At 54.3% G+C, this 12,919-nt stretch overlaps 1 long non-coding RNA gene across 1 annotated transcript; it reads left to right on the forward strand.

Moving 5' to 3' along the window:
• The first annotated feature begins 3,525 nt into the window (after positions 1 to 3,525).
• Positions 3,526 to 11,516, forward strand: LOC136792101 (uncharacterized). Its single transcript, XR_010835268.1, has 3 exons — positions 3,526 to 3,646; positions 10,849 to 11,031; positions 11,252 to 11,516. It is a non-coding gene; the product is annotated as an uncharacterized lncRNA (long non-coding RNA).
• The last annotated feature ends 1,403 nt before the right edge of the window (positions 11,517 to 12,919 follow it).

A 12,919-nucleotide genomic window follows, 5' to 3' on the forward strand; every position in this document is an offset into this window, starting at 1 on the left:
TGCCCACCTGTGCCCACCTGTGCCCACCTGTGCCCTAGCCCTGACCTCCCTGCATGTAAGTTTCCCCCATATCCGGGTCTGCATCTGGGCTCCTCACCAGACATCCAGGTTGGGCGCCATGATTTATTTATGCACGCCTTGCTTGCTTTTCTTAGTATGCGGTTTGTGGGCACCCCCTGAATGATTAACGTGGGATTACGGTGCTAAGATGGGTTTTTTTGAGTGTTAATAAACTGTTAGTTTGAAAAAAGGAAACTGGCCAGGTGCGAGTCCTCTGCCCTGTTCCTGCGACCGTGGGCCCCTTCCGCCGGTCTGGTGATCAGCGTTCTCTGGTCAGTGGCTTGTGGGGCTCAGGTGGGGAAGGGGTCTACCTCTGGGAGTGTAGGAATTTGGAAGGTCAGGAATGTCCTAACAGCAAGACTTGGGGCGCGATGGGGCGGGGAGAAGAGGGGGTGAGGGGAAGTTGTGGGAGTGCCCATTGCAGGAGGCTCGTTCAGTAAATATTTGCTGACCAGCTATGTGGTTCGGTTGACTAAGAGATAAGTGAGCTGCGCTTTCAAACCACAGGTGTAATTGGATGCAGGGCGGGGAGGCTGGCAGGAAGGACAGGGGACCCTGCCGTCGGGGGGACTCAGGGAACGTGGCGGCCTCTAGGGGCACCGAATGGCCCCGAGGAGGGACGGTATTGACAGGAAGCGGCGATTAGGTGACATCTTTCCAGAACGTAGATCTTCAGGGCGATCTGCACATATATTTTTTCCTGTAAACTCGGGTCAGAGAAATGAGGAAGTTGAATGCTGTGGAAAGACTATTGGTAACTCCAGCCAAAATAACTTGATAATATTTTTAGTTTTACTGCTCTGGGATAGTTAAGGAAGATAAATAGGTTTTGTAATGAGACTACAGGGCGCAGACCGTCTGGCTATTAGAAGCTGGACTTCTGGAGAAGCAGTCAGCAGTGATTTAGGTAAGTCATAAAACGGAGAGCAAAAAACAAAAAGGAAAACAGTGGCACCTTCGAATCCAAGGCATGATTCAGGCCGGAATAAAAGCGGTGTAGTTATCCAGGACCGCGCGACACGGGGCCCCGGTGTGACGGCCTGAAACGACAGCCATCGTACCGGGCACGGTCGCGGCGGCCTGGAACTGCGGGCTCGGGACGCGCTCCCTGGGGCGTCCTGAGTTTCCTTCCGGGCTGTCTGCTGCTCCGTGGACCCCCACCCTCCTTGGGGGGCAGCGAGTCACCTCTGCGGTGACGGTGGACTCGTGGTGGGGGAGGTGCTTGCCTGCAGAAACACAAGCCGTGAGATTCCGGGGGGAGGGCTGGGCGCTGATGGTGGGTGTCAGACAGAGCGATGGAAGGAGGGAGACGGGTTCAAGGGACCGACTGATCACCGGGCAGAGGGGCTGGGGCACGTGGGGAACCCCCGTCACAAAGGCCCTCCAGCTGTCCCCCCGCTGAGGGACCCCCTCAGCTCTGGAAACGTCAGGTGGTCCTGCACGCTGCGGGTTCTGTGGGTCCTGCAGGTCAGGGGTCGGGGGATGCAGGGGGAAGGGGAGCCTGGGGGATGATGCAAAGCTGGGTTCTAGCCTGAGGGGGTCACACGGTGGGCGGAGGCCCAGGGGTCCCGTGACCTCAGGGGAGGCGTCGTCTGCCCTGCGTAACGTAACGCGCCTCGTCAGACAGAGCCTGGGACGAGGTGGAGCCTGGTGACGAGATGCCAGCCCGGAGGCACCTCCACTGGGGGGACTCAGCTCCCAGGACCCGTGGCGTTGAAGGCTCTGCGTGGGGTCCCCACGCGAGGCTCGAGCTTGCCTGGGTCACACGCGGAGGGGACAGCTCAGCAGTGCTCCGGAGGCCTCTTCACCACGCGCTGGACGCTTTGAAAGGGTTATTTGCCCGAGGGCGCGGCTACTGTGAGAGAGCAGGTCTTGATTAAGCGATAAACCTGGGGAGAGATTGTTGGGCAAATGAAGGAATGAGGATGTCCTCCTAGATGCACAGCTTCCTGTTATCTTGCAAAAGACCCCTGAGGCCTGGGTCAGGGCCCCCTTCCCGCCCCCCTCTGCTCCCCGCTGGAGGAGGAGGAGGAGGGTCACTGAGTGACGGGGGCACAGGGTAGAAGGGGAGCGGGCCCACTTCTGATACTCAGGGGGCCCAGGGAGACGGGCAGCAGCGCTCCCCTGCCTCCAGTCTCTCCTCTGCTTCCCACCTTTGGGTCTATCCAGCATCGTGAAGGCCCTTGCAAGGGGCCTGTGGCCGCGCCAGCCCTAGAACCCAAGCTCCTTTCCACACCCCACACAGAGCTGGTCCTCGGGGCTTGGGGTGTGCATAGCAGGGGGGTGGGCGCTCCTGGGAGGGTGCACCCAGTCCGCCTCCTGCTTTTTCTTGTCCCCCGAGCCTGTAGCCCCTGCAGGTCAGCGGGCAGAGGGCTCTTCTTCAAGGATGAATGAAGGACAGGTGTCTGCCAGGGATGCATCTCCAAGTCCTGCGATGGCGGGACAGCTCAATCTTGACCTAGAAGCTTTGGAAAGATTCCGAAGAGGGAACGGGGCACCAGCAGAAAGCTGGGGTCGCGCTGGCCTGTCTCCCTGCTGCTCTTCAAGCAAAGCACGGCTTCCTCACGGCCCGTCCGAACGGGCCGCTCTGTGTATTCCGGTAAGGCAGCCACAAATCCATCTTGCACGAGGTCCCTGCTTGCCTCCCCTGTTCCCAGGTCCCCTCTCCAGGCGCCCGCAACCGTGTGCCATGAATGTGGCATTTATTCTTCTTGGCTATGTGCAGAGGCAGGTGGGGTTATTGCAAATAGAATATAGAAATATTCATCTTTCTTTCCAAAAAGGCTCTTAAATGTCAAATGAAATGAAATGAAATCATTGTTATCGGGGTAGAACACACAGAAGTTGCAGATGGTGCAGTCTTTATCTATAAATTCCCCCAACTCCACTGCTTCCTCTTAGGTTTTATCGACCTGGGCCAGTTTAAATGAAGTTCAGACGCACTTACTAGTCGAGCGAATGTCGTTTGCTGGCATCTGAGCAGAATTCACTAGCCAACTTCTCCCTCTCAGCACCAACCACTCCCCACCGCCGGCCCGGACCCCCGGGTTTTGCCTGGCTTCCTTGCCGGGCTACTTAGAAGGTCCTCGGACAGCAAGTTCATGTGACATGGTTTAACTCTTCGGTCGACCTTTGACACCTGGAGATGATCAGACAGGAATTCCAGGTGCTCAGCATCCCGGAGGCCTTGGCACTTGTGGGCGCGGCAGCTTTGGAGCACAGAGGCTGCGGGACGGGCGAGAGGAGGGGACCCGGGAGGCTGGCCGCCCCAGCCGGCGAAGGGAAGCCCGGCCACGTGATGACCGTGCCCAGCTCCAGAGACGGGAGCTCTCTGCGCAGATGCTGTCACGTTATGAGATAATTTGGGGGCCTCCGCGGGGTGAAAGGGTGGGTTTGTCGGAGGGGCGCATACCTAGGGCGGCCTTTTCAGGAGCCGCACGGGCACTTCATTACCATGTCAATCCTGGGAGGAGGCCCTTTAGCGCAGCAGTTGGCTGAATGCATAAGGAGCGGATGGACCCCTGAATGAATGGTGAATGGAGAACCGGCTGGAATCTGCCTTCAGCTTTGTTCGGGGATGACCAGGGTAAGGGACCCCGGAGCTTGCAGCCCAGATGGTAGGAGGAGGTGACGATCTGGCGGGTTTCTCTCCTTTCCCTTTTTATCCTACCACTCGCGGGGCTTTTCTTCCATATCTGGATACGTATTTCAGTTGCTTAATCGAATCTGCTTCGATTTCCTCACTCCACGAAAGCAAATTTAGCTTTGGGGGACCTGAAGATGAAACACAATAGTATCTGCAGCGGTAAACATTTACATTCTTTTTCCAAAAAAATGGAAGTTTAAGATACTCAATTTTGTGAGGTGTAGAAGTCATTGAACATGTAATAAAGAAATCATGGGGCTTCCCTGGTGGCGCAGTGGTTGAGAATCCGCCTGCCGATGCAGGGGACACGGGTTTGTGCCCTGGTCCGGGAAGATCCCACATGCCGCGGAGCAACTAAGCCCGTGAGCCATGGCCGCTGGGCCTGCGCGTCCGGAGCCTGTGCTCCGCAATGGGAGAGGCCACAACAGTGAGAGGCCCGCATACCGCAAAAAAAAAAAAAAAAAAAAAAAAAAAAAAAAAAAAGAAATCATGAAAAAGACAAAAAAACCACTTTGGAACGGCAGGTTCAGAATTACTTCTGGGTTCTCTCGTGTGAGCTTGGCAGCATCCAAGGACAAGGACAAGTGCTGTAAATCAAAGGACTGGCATTATCTAGTTTCCTTTCTGGCTTTAAAAGTTAGAACAGATGTCACCAGAGAGGACAAAATGGATTTTACCCACCAAGAGGGGCTTTTCTTGCCATCCGTAATAGGAAGCGCCTTGAAATGCTAATGTCCACAGTCTGTGTTGCCAGGGTTTGCATAGAGATGGTGGGAAACAGCTCTGATCTCAACAAAACCTTTTGTTATTAATCAAGAAAATCTGGTCTTCTGAAGCGGCGAAGAGCTGGAAATTAGCAAGGCCACTGGCAATGAGGCCAGGGAGCAAAAACGCAGAGAAGATCCCAGTGTCCCAGGAAGACAAGGTATTTGGGGCCACACTGTATTTGCAGGCACCCCTGGCCTTCCCCGCTCTCCCCGAGCCTCTGGATTTAAAGGGGGAGGGATATGGCTCGTGTATCTTGTGCTTTAAAGCCGTGTGTTTTCTTTCTCGGCAATTTCAAGAAGCAGGCTGGAGGAGCCTCCGTTAAAAGCACGCTAATGAAGTAGTGCTAAGAAAAGAAAGCTAAACACCACAAAATCAAAGTGGAACATTTTGCTCGGCTAATGGGCTTGATTATGAGATTTTACAGGCCCTTTTATAAACTTGAATTTTATTTTGTGCTGGGGAACAGGAAATTTCTGTTTGGTTTTAAACATACATGATCACACCACCAAATATTCCTAATTTAAGACCGAGAGTAGAACAAGATTTTATGTCTGAGAGAGGAAGGGGTGGGAACAGCTCCGCCAGTGGTAGTTAATAAAAGCACAAACTTGAAGCCACTTGTTTTACAGAAATGGAAACAGAGGCTCTGCAGCAGCCCCGGCGACTTGTGTCCCTTTCCCCTACGCCTCTGGGGTGCTCAGAACCTGACGCTTCCTTGCCTCGTGCACTTCGGTATCAGGTGTGTTCATCTGGCCTCACCTCCTCGGCCACAGCAGATAATTCTTTGCTGTAGGCCGCTAGCCTCTGCCTTGGAGGGTAATTAGCAACAACCCTGACCTCCACCCACTGGACGCCAATAGCACCCTTCTCCCAAGTGACCACCAGAAGTGTCTCCAGACATCCCTGAAGGCTTCCCTGGTTGAGAACCACTGAACTAGATCAATCACCTGCCTTCGGGTGATGGAAACCACACTTGGGACGTTCTAACCCGCCCAGTGTCTGGCCCGGCGTGGGGCACAGAGCCTCGGGCTGAACACGTGCTGGGTCAGCGATGTTGCTGGGAACTTGGTAAAGGAGCGGACAGGCCAACGGCGACAGCGGACTGGTGCATGCTTTCAGTCTCCAACGGCTTTGCATTTTCCTTGGGCTTCTAGCACGTCGGCTGGAGGGGGGAAAGCAGGCAAAGGAAGAAGCCCAAAGGATCCACAGCCTGGACGATCCACTAGGTGTTAGGTGCGTTGTTTTGCGTACGTCTGGCCCTGTGGGCAGATGGTGTCCTTGTGGAGTAGAAATGGGTCTGCCATCGGGTGGTCGGTTTAATCTCCAGCAAGCTTTTTAAGTGAGGCCTTGCTACTCTTTGAATGATGCTTCATTTTCCTGGTAGGGACGCCTTGCTTTTTGGAATAACTTATTAAAAAGTTGCCTGGGGAATTCCCCGGCGGTCCGGTGGTTAGGACTCTGCGCTCTCACCGCTGAGGGCCTGGGGTTCGATCCTTGGTCGGGGAACTAAGATTCCCACAAGCCATGCGGGATGGCCAAAAATAAATAAACTTACTTACATAAAAAAAAAACTTACTTACATAAATAAGTAAGTAAGTAAAATAAATGTCGGCTACAATTCTAAAAAAAAAAAAAAGAGAGAAAATGTTCCCTGTATGTAGGATGATAGGTTTTCACCCATGAAATATGTATTGTATGTATTTTTCTACTAAAAGCGAACCTGGAGAAAATCTGTTATAAAGAATTTCATTGCACCATCATTAATTGTATCATCATCTTCCTCCCCATCCTGGGTTTGCCTGAACTACGGTACGTGCAGCCCTAGAGAAGCACTGGAAGTCCCTATGGCCTCTTGGAGCTCCCACGGAAGTACTGCGGTCACCTTATGCATAGTTTACTCACAAGAGCTTGATGAGGGAATCGAGGTGATATGATAAATGGAGAGATCAAAGGCATCCACAGAGAGTGGCCGATATGCATCGCACTTAATCCCTAAACTGTGGATCAGCGATATTGCTCACACAGGGAGGTGGGTCCCGGGGAGGCGTGCTTCCCCAGCTGTGCGCAGATGTGAGCCTCAGTGACTTGGGGGCTCCCAGGACACAGGAGGTCCCGGCCTCACCTGCACGTGGATTTATAAACGGCCGCTCTGCTATTGCCTCACCTGCTGAGGAAGCTCTGGTGTCCTTGACCTAAGAGCCGTCAGGGAAAGCTGGGGCTTTGGGAATGTGTGGGGCAGGGAAAGGGAGACCCTGAAAGTCAAGGCCAGGTGAGGAGCGAAGGCTGGGGGGCGACAGGCTTCAAAGTCGCTTCTTCTAAACTGTCTGTGCTTTCATCCCACCTCATGATGCTGCGTTGGAGTCTATCAGGTAGACAGTCACTTGGCTTCACAAATACCTTGTTTTAAATGTGCCTCTGCCTGCGCAGGGGCCCCATGAGATGGTCCAGGGCCCCGGTATCCTCGCTTGATAGAGGAGGAACTGTCCACAGAGGGGAAGCGATGAGTCTGCAGGGAGAGTGGAGGCTTCGGGATGGAGTGGGGGTGGGCAGCCTTATCTGACCTCATGCCCCGAGGATAGGGTGCTGCAGAGTGGGCTTCGGGGTCCGAGTTCGGGGCTGGTACCCGGGGAGAAGGGGCCCAGAGATGGAGGGGGGAGGTTTAACTGAGGACAAACACTACCCACTCTGTACCCTGCCATGCTCACCTTCTCTGGAGGCGGGGGGGACTCCCAGTCGGACTCCCCTTCACCCTGGAGCTGCTCCCCACGCCCCAACCTCCCCCGAGACTCAACACACACGTCATCATTCGTGTGAGAAGCCAGCAAGCCCAGGGATGGAATCAAATTCTGTGGGCCCTCCGGGACAGCTAAGACGTTGCTTCTGAGGGCAGAAGAGTTCTACCTGGGAGCTGTTTTCGCTTCCCAGTGATTTTTTGGAGCCCAGCTGGTGGGTTGGGGCCAGAGGGAGAAAGGGCTCCAGCAATTCCCCCTTCTCAGCCTTGTTCTGGGCAGCCTTTCCGATTGCCTGGTTAGTACCCAGGGTGTCAGAATTGTCCCAGTTTACCGGCCCTGCCGCCAAGTGCCCCGCTCAAAAGCAACCTAGTTTATTCCCCGGCATTAAGAAAAGAGCGGTAGGTGACTGGAAAGCAGCAGAAGAGCCTCCTAGACTGAGATTTCACCTGGGGGGAGAGCGCGGGGCAGAAAAACAAGCTCTATTATAAACACCTTAAAAACAGACAACAAAGGAAACGCTGACATGGCCGGGGCCCCAGGGCCGCTGCAGCAGGCAGTTAGCGGAGGGAAGGGTTTTGTGTGGAGTTCAAAGCCCCAGTGAAAGCTAAGGAGGACCATTGTATTTGGGCGAAAGACAGAGCGAGGGCTTATCGGAAAGGAGGGTTAAGTTTCCCCGCCTCCGGGCTCTGGGGAGTCTTAAAAGGCAGACTTTGGAGCCCCTGGAGGCTTCCAGGGACATTTTCTAGGGGACCCCTCGTGGGGACGGCTCCTGAGGTGTGCTGGCTGGGGGGCCGAACCCACAGCAAAGGGGCCGAAGGATGGGTGGGCTGCCAGTTTGGGGAGGTTCCCCCCGCGATCCCTGGAGGCCTGGAGAGTGAATATTGCCGGGGAGCCTTCATGGTCTTAGGGGCCAGAGAGGCTGCGGTTCGGGAAAAGCTCCATCAGTGAAGAAACCAAGAGCTGAGATGCCTTTTCCGATGGATCTTGAGACAATGTCCTCAGTTCAGGAATATGGGACTAGAAATCAGCTGGTCTCATTTAACGCTGACCAGTGAGTGAGTTGAAGCAGGTGGTTCCTTTCCAGAACCGGCGCTAGTCCCTAGCAAAGGTCCCGCTACTGCTAGGGATCTGGGCTGATGGGGGCCCACACCCCACTTGGGGAGCCGTGAGGCGTCCCGAGGGGAGGGCCTTCCTGTGCGCCGGGGGGGCTCCTGTGGTGCCTTCTTGGCGCTGAGCAGGGCTGTCCAGGCAGGCTGAGCTGTCCCCCTCCTGGGAGGACCCACCTCAGCTTGCCCGCCGCCGTCAGGGGCCACCCCGGGGAAACCTTTCTCAAAATCTGCTCCGGGGTCACCCCCCCCACCCCCGTGTCAAGAAATCGACTTGCATTTTGTCCTTCCACTCCCCCATCTACAGAACGAGAAAAACGAGAGTTTTTACGTAAAAAACGAACCAGCTCCCTCGCCAACAAGACAAGACAAACCCAGCCATGCCCCCTCGGCGAAAATTGCACGCCACTGTTCGAGTGGACTCGGGAGAAGCATGACGAATTATAACATGAATGATGCGGAATGAATGATAATGAAAGAAAACTGGAAAATAATTATGCGGCAGCATTTCTGGGAAAACATGCCTGGCCCTTCAGGACGATTTCGCACTGGCCCAGCGTTGACGTCTAATTAAGATGTTAGCTCCTCTTTCCTCCCAGCCTTTCATTCTTATCAATTCTTCTAAAAGTCTCCAATTTCCTACAATGTAAACAGAAATAAGAGAGGCCGGCCACGCAGGGCTGCAGGGGTAGAGGAGAGTGTTTGAGGAATGCCAGGGAGGAAAACACAAGAAAGGAAAAAGATTTTAGCAGCCTCCTCTCTTTCAGACTTTAAAAACAGCTTGTGGCCAGAGGAGCCCTGGGGCCAGGGAGACAGTTTGAGGCCAACTTCCGGGCCTGGACAGAACCTGGAGGGTGAGGTGAGACAGTCTGCAGGGATTGCAGGGCAGACGGGCAGTCTGCAGCCTGAGCACAGAATGCTCCACCAGTTAGGAGTCTTCAAATTCTCAAAGCCTCCCCGTGCATCTTCAGAACAAAATAATTTTTTTTTTTTTAGTTTCTTTTATTGAAGTATAGTTGGTTTACAATGCTATGTGAGTTTCTGCTGTGCAGCGAAGTGATTTAGTTACACACACACACACACACACACACACACACACACGCACGTATATTTCATGTTCTTTTTCCATTATGGTTTATCACAAGAGATTGAATATAGTTCCCTGGGCCATCCAGTAGGACCTTGTTGTTTATCCATTCTCTATATAATAGTTTGTACGTGCTAATCCCAAACTCCCATACCTTCCCTCTCCCACCTCTCCCTCTCGGCAACCGCAAGTCTGTTCTATGTGACTGTGATTGTTTCTGTTTCGTCGATAGGTTCCTTTGTGCCATATTTTAGATTCCACATATAAGTGATATCGTATGATATTTGTCTTTCTAATTCATCTCACTTAGTATGATCATCTCTAGGTCCATCCATGTTGCTGCAAATGGATGGCAGTATCGCGTTCATTTTTTATGGCTGAGTAGTATTCCATTTAGGCTGTTTCCACGTCTTGGCTATTATGAGTAGCGCTGCTGAGAACACAGAGGAGCATGTATCTTTCTGAATTATCCTTGTGGCCAGATTTATGCCGAGGACTGAACTTGCTGGATCATATGCCAACTCTGTGTTTAGTTTAGAACAAAATCAGTTGCAGTTCACTGGAGTTAGAAATATGTTTGCCGTCAGCGGCCTGACTAGAAATTCTAGGCTGGGGTCACTGCTGAGATAGTTCTCCACACCCCCTGAGATGGGGAGAGAGGTCTGGGAGAGGTGGCGGCCGGCCCGGAAACAGTCTCTCTGCTTAACTGGATGTCAGCTCTGTGCGCCCCCCAGGGCCTTCTGTGCCATTCGTCCTGCGGGAGCCCCTTGATCTCCAGCTCTAAATGTAGAGGGTGGAACTGAAGTGGCTGAGGGGGCCTGGGAGGGAGCACTCTTATAAGACTGAGCAAACAGCTTTGTGTTGAATTTAGCAAAAGGCCGCAGGCTCGGAAGAGAAGGCCTCTGGCCTTGACCTCTGGATTCCTGTTGGCGTCCCTCCGACCCTAGGAGAAGCGTTTGCACAGTAACTATGGCAGCTCACAGGTACCGGGCTCTCAGGCTCTGCCAGGCGGTGCGTGCCGTGTCACGAGAATATTCCACCCGCCTTCACAACGACCCCATGAGGTGGGTGCTAGTGTTTCATGGGTGAAACAGAGGAGGTTCAGATTGCTGGCAGGACTTGTCCACGGTTGTGCAGCTAGTTAATAGTGAGTTGGGATCTGGGCTGGACAGCCAGACCCCAGACAGACCTAAGCTCTCAAGGAAGCCGCAGCTGCCCTGGGCTGTAGGGAAGGGTGAAGGGGACAGATGCTCGCTAAGGAACTCTGTGCTGTATCTAAACGGATGGTTCTTCATTGTTTTAAGAACCGTGGATGTTTCCAAAATCGATCTTTGTTATAAAGGGGCAAAGTTTGCCAGGGATTCCTTAATTAAAAAGAAACACAAAAAAGCAGCGCAGATTCCAGGTTTGGACGGTAGCATCGTTACTCTCCCTCTGATATTTTTTCAGGAGAGGAAGGAAGAGGAAAGGAGAGGCAGCAGTAGATGGGCCCGAAGTTACACCCGCGAGAATGTCCGGTGGCTCTTGACAGAGAAGGGCTGAGAAATCTGTGCCAGCAAGTGGCCAGTTTCCACCTGCGCTATTTCATCACATCCTCACAGCTTCCCCGAGGGAGAGGGTGTTATCTTGAAGGTAAGAAAACCGAGGCTCAGGCAGATATACGACTAGCGCTGGGGTGGAGAATTGTGTCCTCCAGAAAGGTTCACATCCTAACCCCTGCTACCTGTGAATGTGGCTTTATTTGGACGTGGGGTTTCTGCAGATGTAATCCAATTCAGATGAGGTCCTGTGGGTGGGCCAGGCCAATGACTGGGGCCCTTATAAGCAGAGGGGCGTTTGGACACATGCACAGAGAGGACACAGGGAGACGCCACGTGGAGACGGAGGGCAGAACTGGAGTGATACATCTGCAATCCAAGGACCACCAGGGGTTTTGCTGGCAACACCAGAAGCTAAGAGAGGCAAGAAAGTGTTCTGCCCTAGAACCGTCAGAGAGCGCCTGGCCCGCCTGACACCTTGATTTTGGACTCCTAGCCTTTAGAGCTGAGAGAGAATGACTTTCTGTTGTTTTCAGCCACCCAGTCTGTAGTACGTGTCCTGGCAGCCACAGGAAATGAATACACCACGTACTCAGCTTGCTTTGCACTGTGTCCTTGAACCTCGTTCTGAATTAGGTTCTCTGATGCTGCCTGCTTCTGGCTCCTAAGGTGGTTCACTCTCCAGTACTAGCGAAGGAGATCAAGGATGGAACTAAGAGGGCCTTGAAGGAAAGAGGAGTGGAATTTCACTGGGGTGGAGACGAGAGCGGCATCGGGACCGAGGGCAGACAGATGGCAAACCCCAGAGGGTTGGCCCTGGGGAGGGATTGGATGGACCCAGGTGCTGGAGCCGAATGCTAAAATGTCTTGAAAACCAGAAAGAGGCATTGGAATTTGGCGTCATCCATGATGTGGAGCTTTGAAGGTGTGGTAGCAGGCAAAAGGGTAAGAGCAGCATGAGAACGTTTCACATATTTGTGCGTCGTTGAGGGATGGATGGAAGTGAAAGAGCTTTTCCCTGCTGCACCAGGAGTGTTCCCAGAAGGAGGAAAATGGAGTTTCCTAAGGACACGTGGGTGCTTGAGAGTGGAAGAGAAAGGGGGCAGGAAGGGGCTGTGGAGGTGGCCTGGCTGGGGAGGGGGGGACGTGCGTGGAGGGGTCATCCACGGAGGGAGGGGTCCGGGCGCCCGAGAAGAACGGGCTGACTCTGGCTGAGGACGGTGGGCGCTGGAGAGAGGAGAGCGAGCCGAGAGAGAGCAGCCCAAGGGAGGCCGAGGAAGTGAAGCTGGACGGGAGATGCTGACATGTACGGCATACGTGACTCCCGACGATAAATAACCCTGGAAAGGCATTAAGTGCGGTGCCGGTGGGTGACTCAGAACCCAGGCACGCCGGTCCTCTTGTCGTGTGGGCGGCTGAGCTATGCTGGGCGGGGTGAGGCTGAGTAGCTCATGAATGTGTGTGGGAGGCCGGCTGCACTGGGGAAAGAGTTAACGATTAAACCCTTGGCGCCACTGCAACGGGCCGGGCCGGCCCAGGGGCCTCGGGGCCGCGACCCCGTTGCTCACCCGCCCGGTCGGCATGGGGCCCACGTGGGGACACCCCCCGGGAGCTCAGCCCGTGGGGCGCCCAACAGCAAAGGCGTTTTAGTTTCAGAAACGGCCAGGACAGGAGATGCGTGAGGCTGATGGAGAACATCGATTGGGTTTGACTTGAATTTGGTAGGAGTTGGGGGAAGGGCGGGGCAGGGGAGCCGGCATCGGAGGCGGGTTCAGGGCATGTGCTGCACCCCTCCGGGGGGCCGGGGCTATTAGCCCCTCTTTTCTGGGGGAAACTGAGGCTCAGACAGGTTCAGCAGTTGACGAAGGCTCCTGGCCGAGCCAGGGATGAGGGGGCAGGCCTGTTGGCTCCCAGGCCCCCCAGCCCGAGCCCCCACGGCGGCACTGGCTCCCCCAGGCCCCTGGAGCTGCGGGTCGGGGAGG

This window comes from Kogia breviceps, chromosome 11, assembly GCF_026419965.1.
Source record: "Kogia breviceps isolate mKogBre1 chromosome 11, mKogBre1 haplotype 1, whole genome shotgun sequence".
Classification (NCBI taxonomy): domain Eukaryota; kingdom Metazoa; phylum Chordata; class Mammalia; order Artiodactyla; family Physeteridae; genus Kogia; species Kogia breviceps.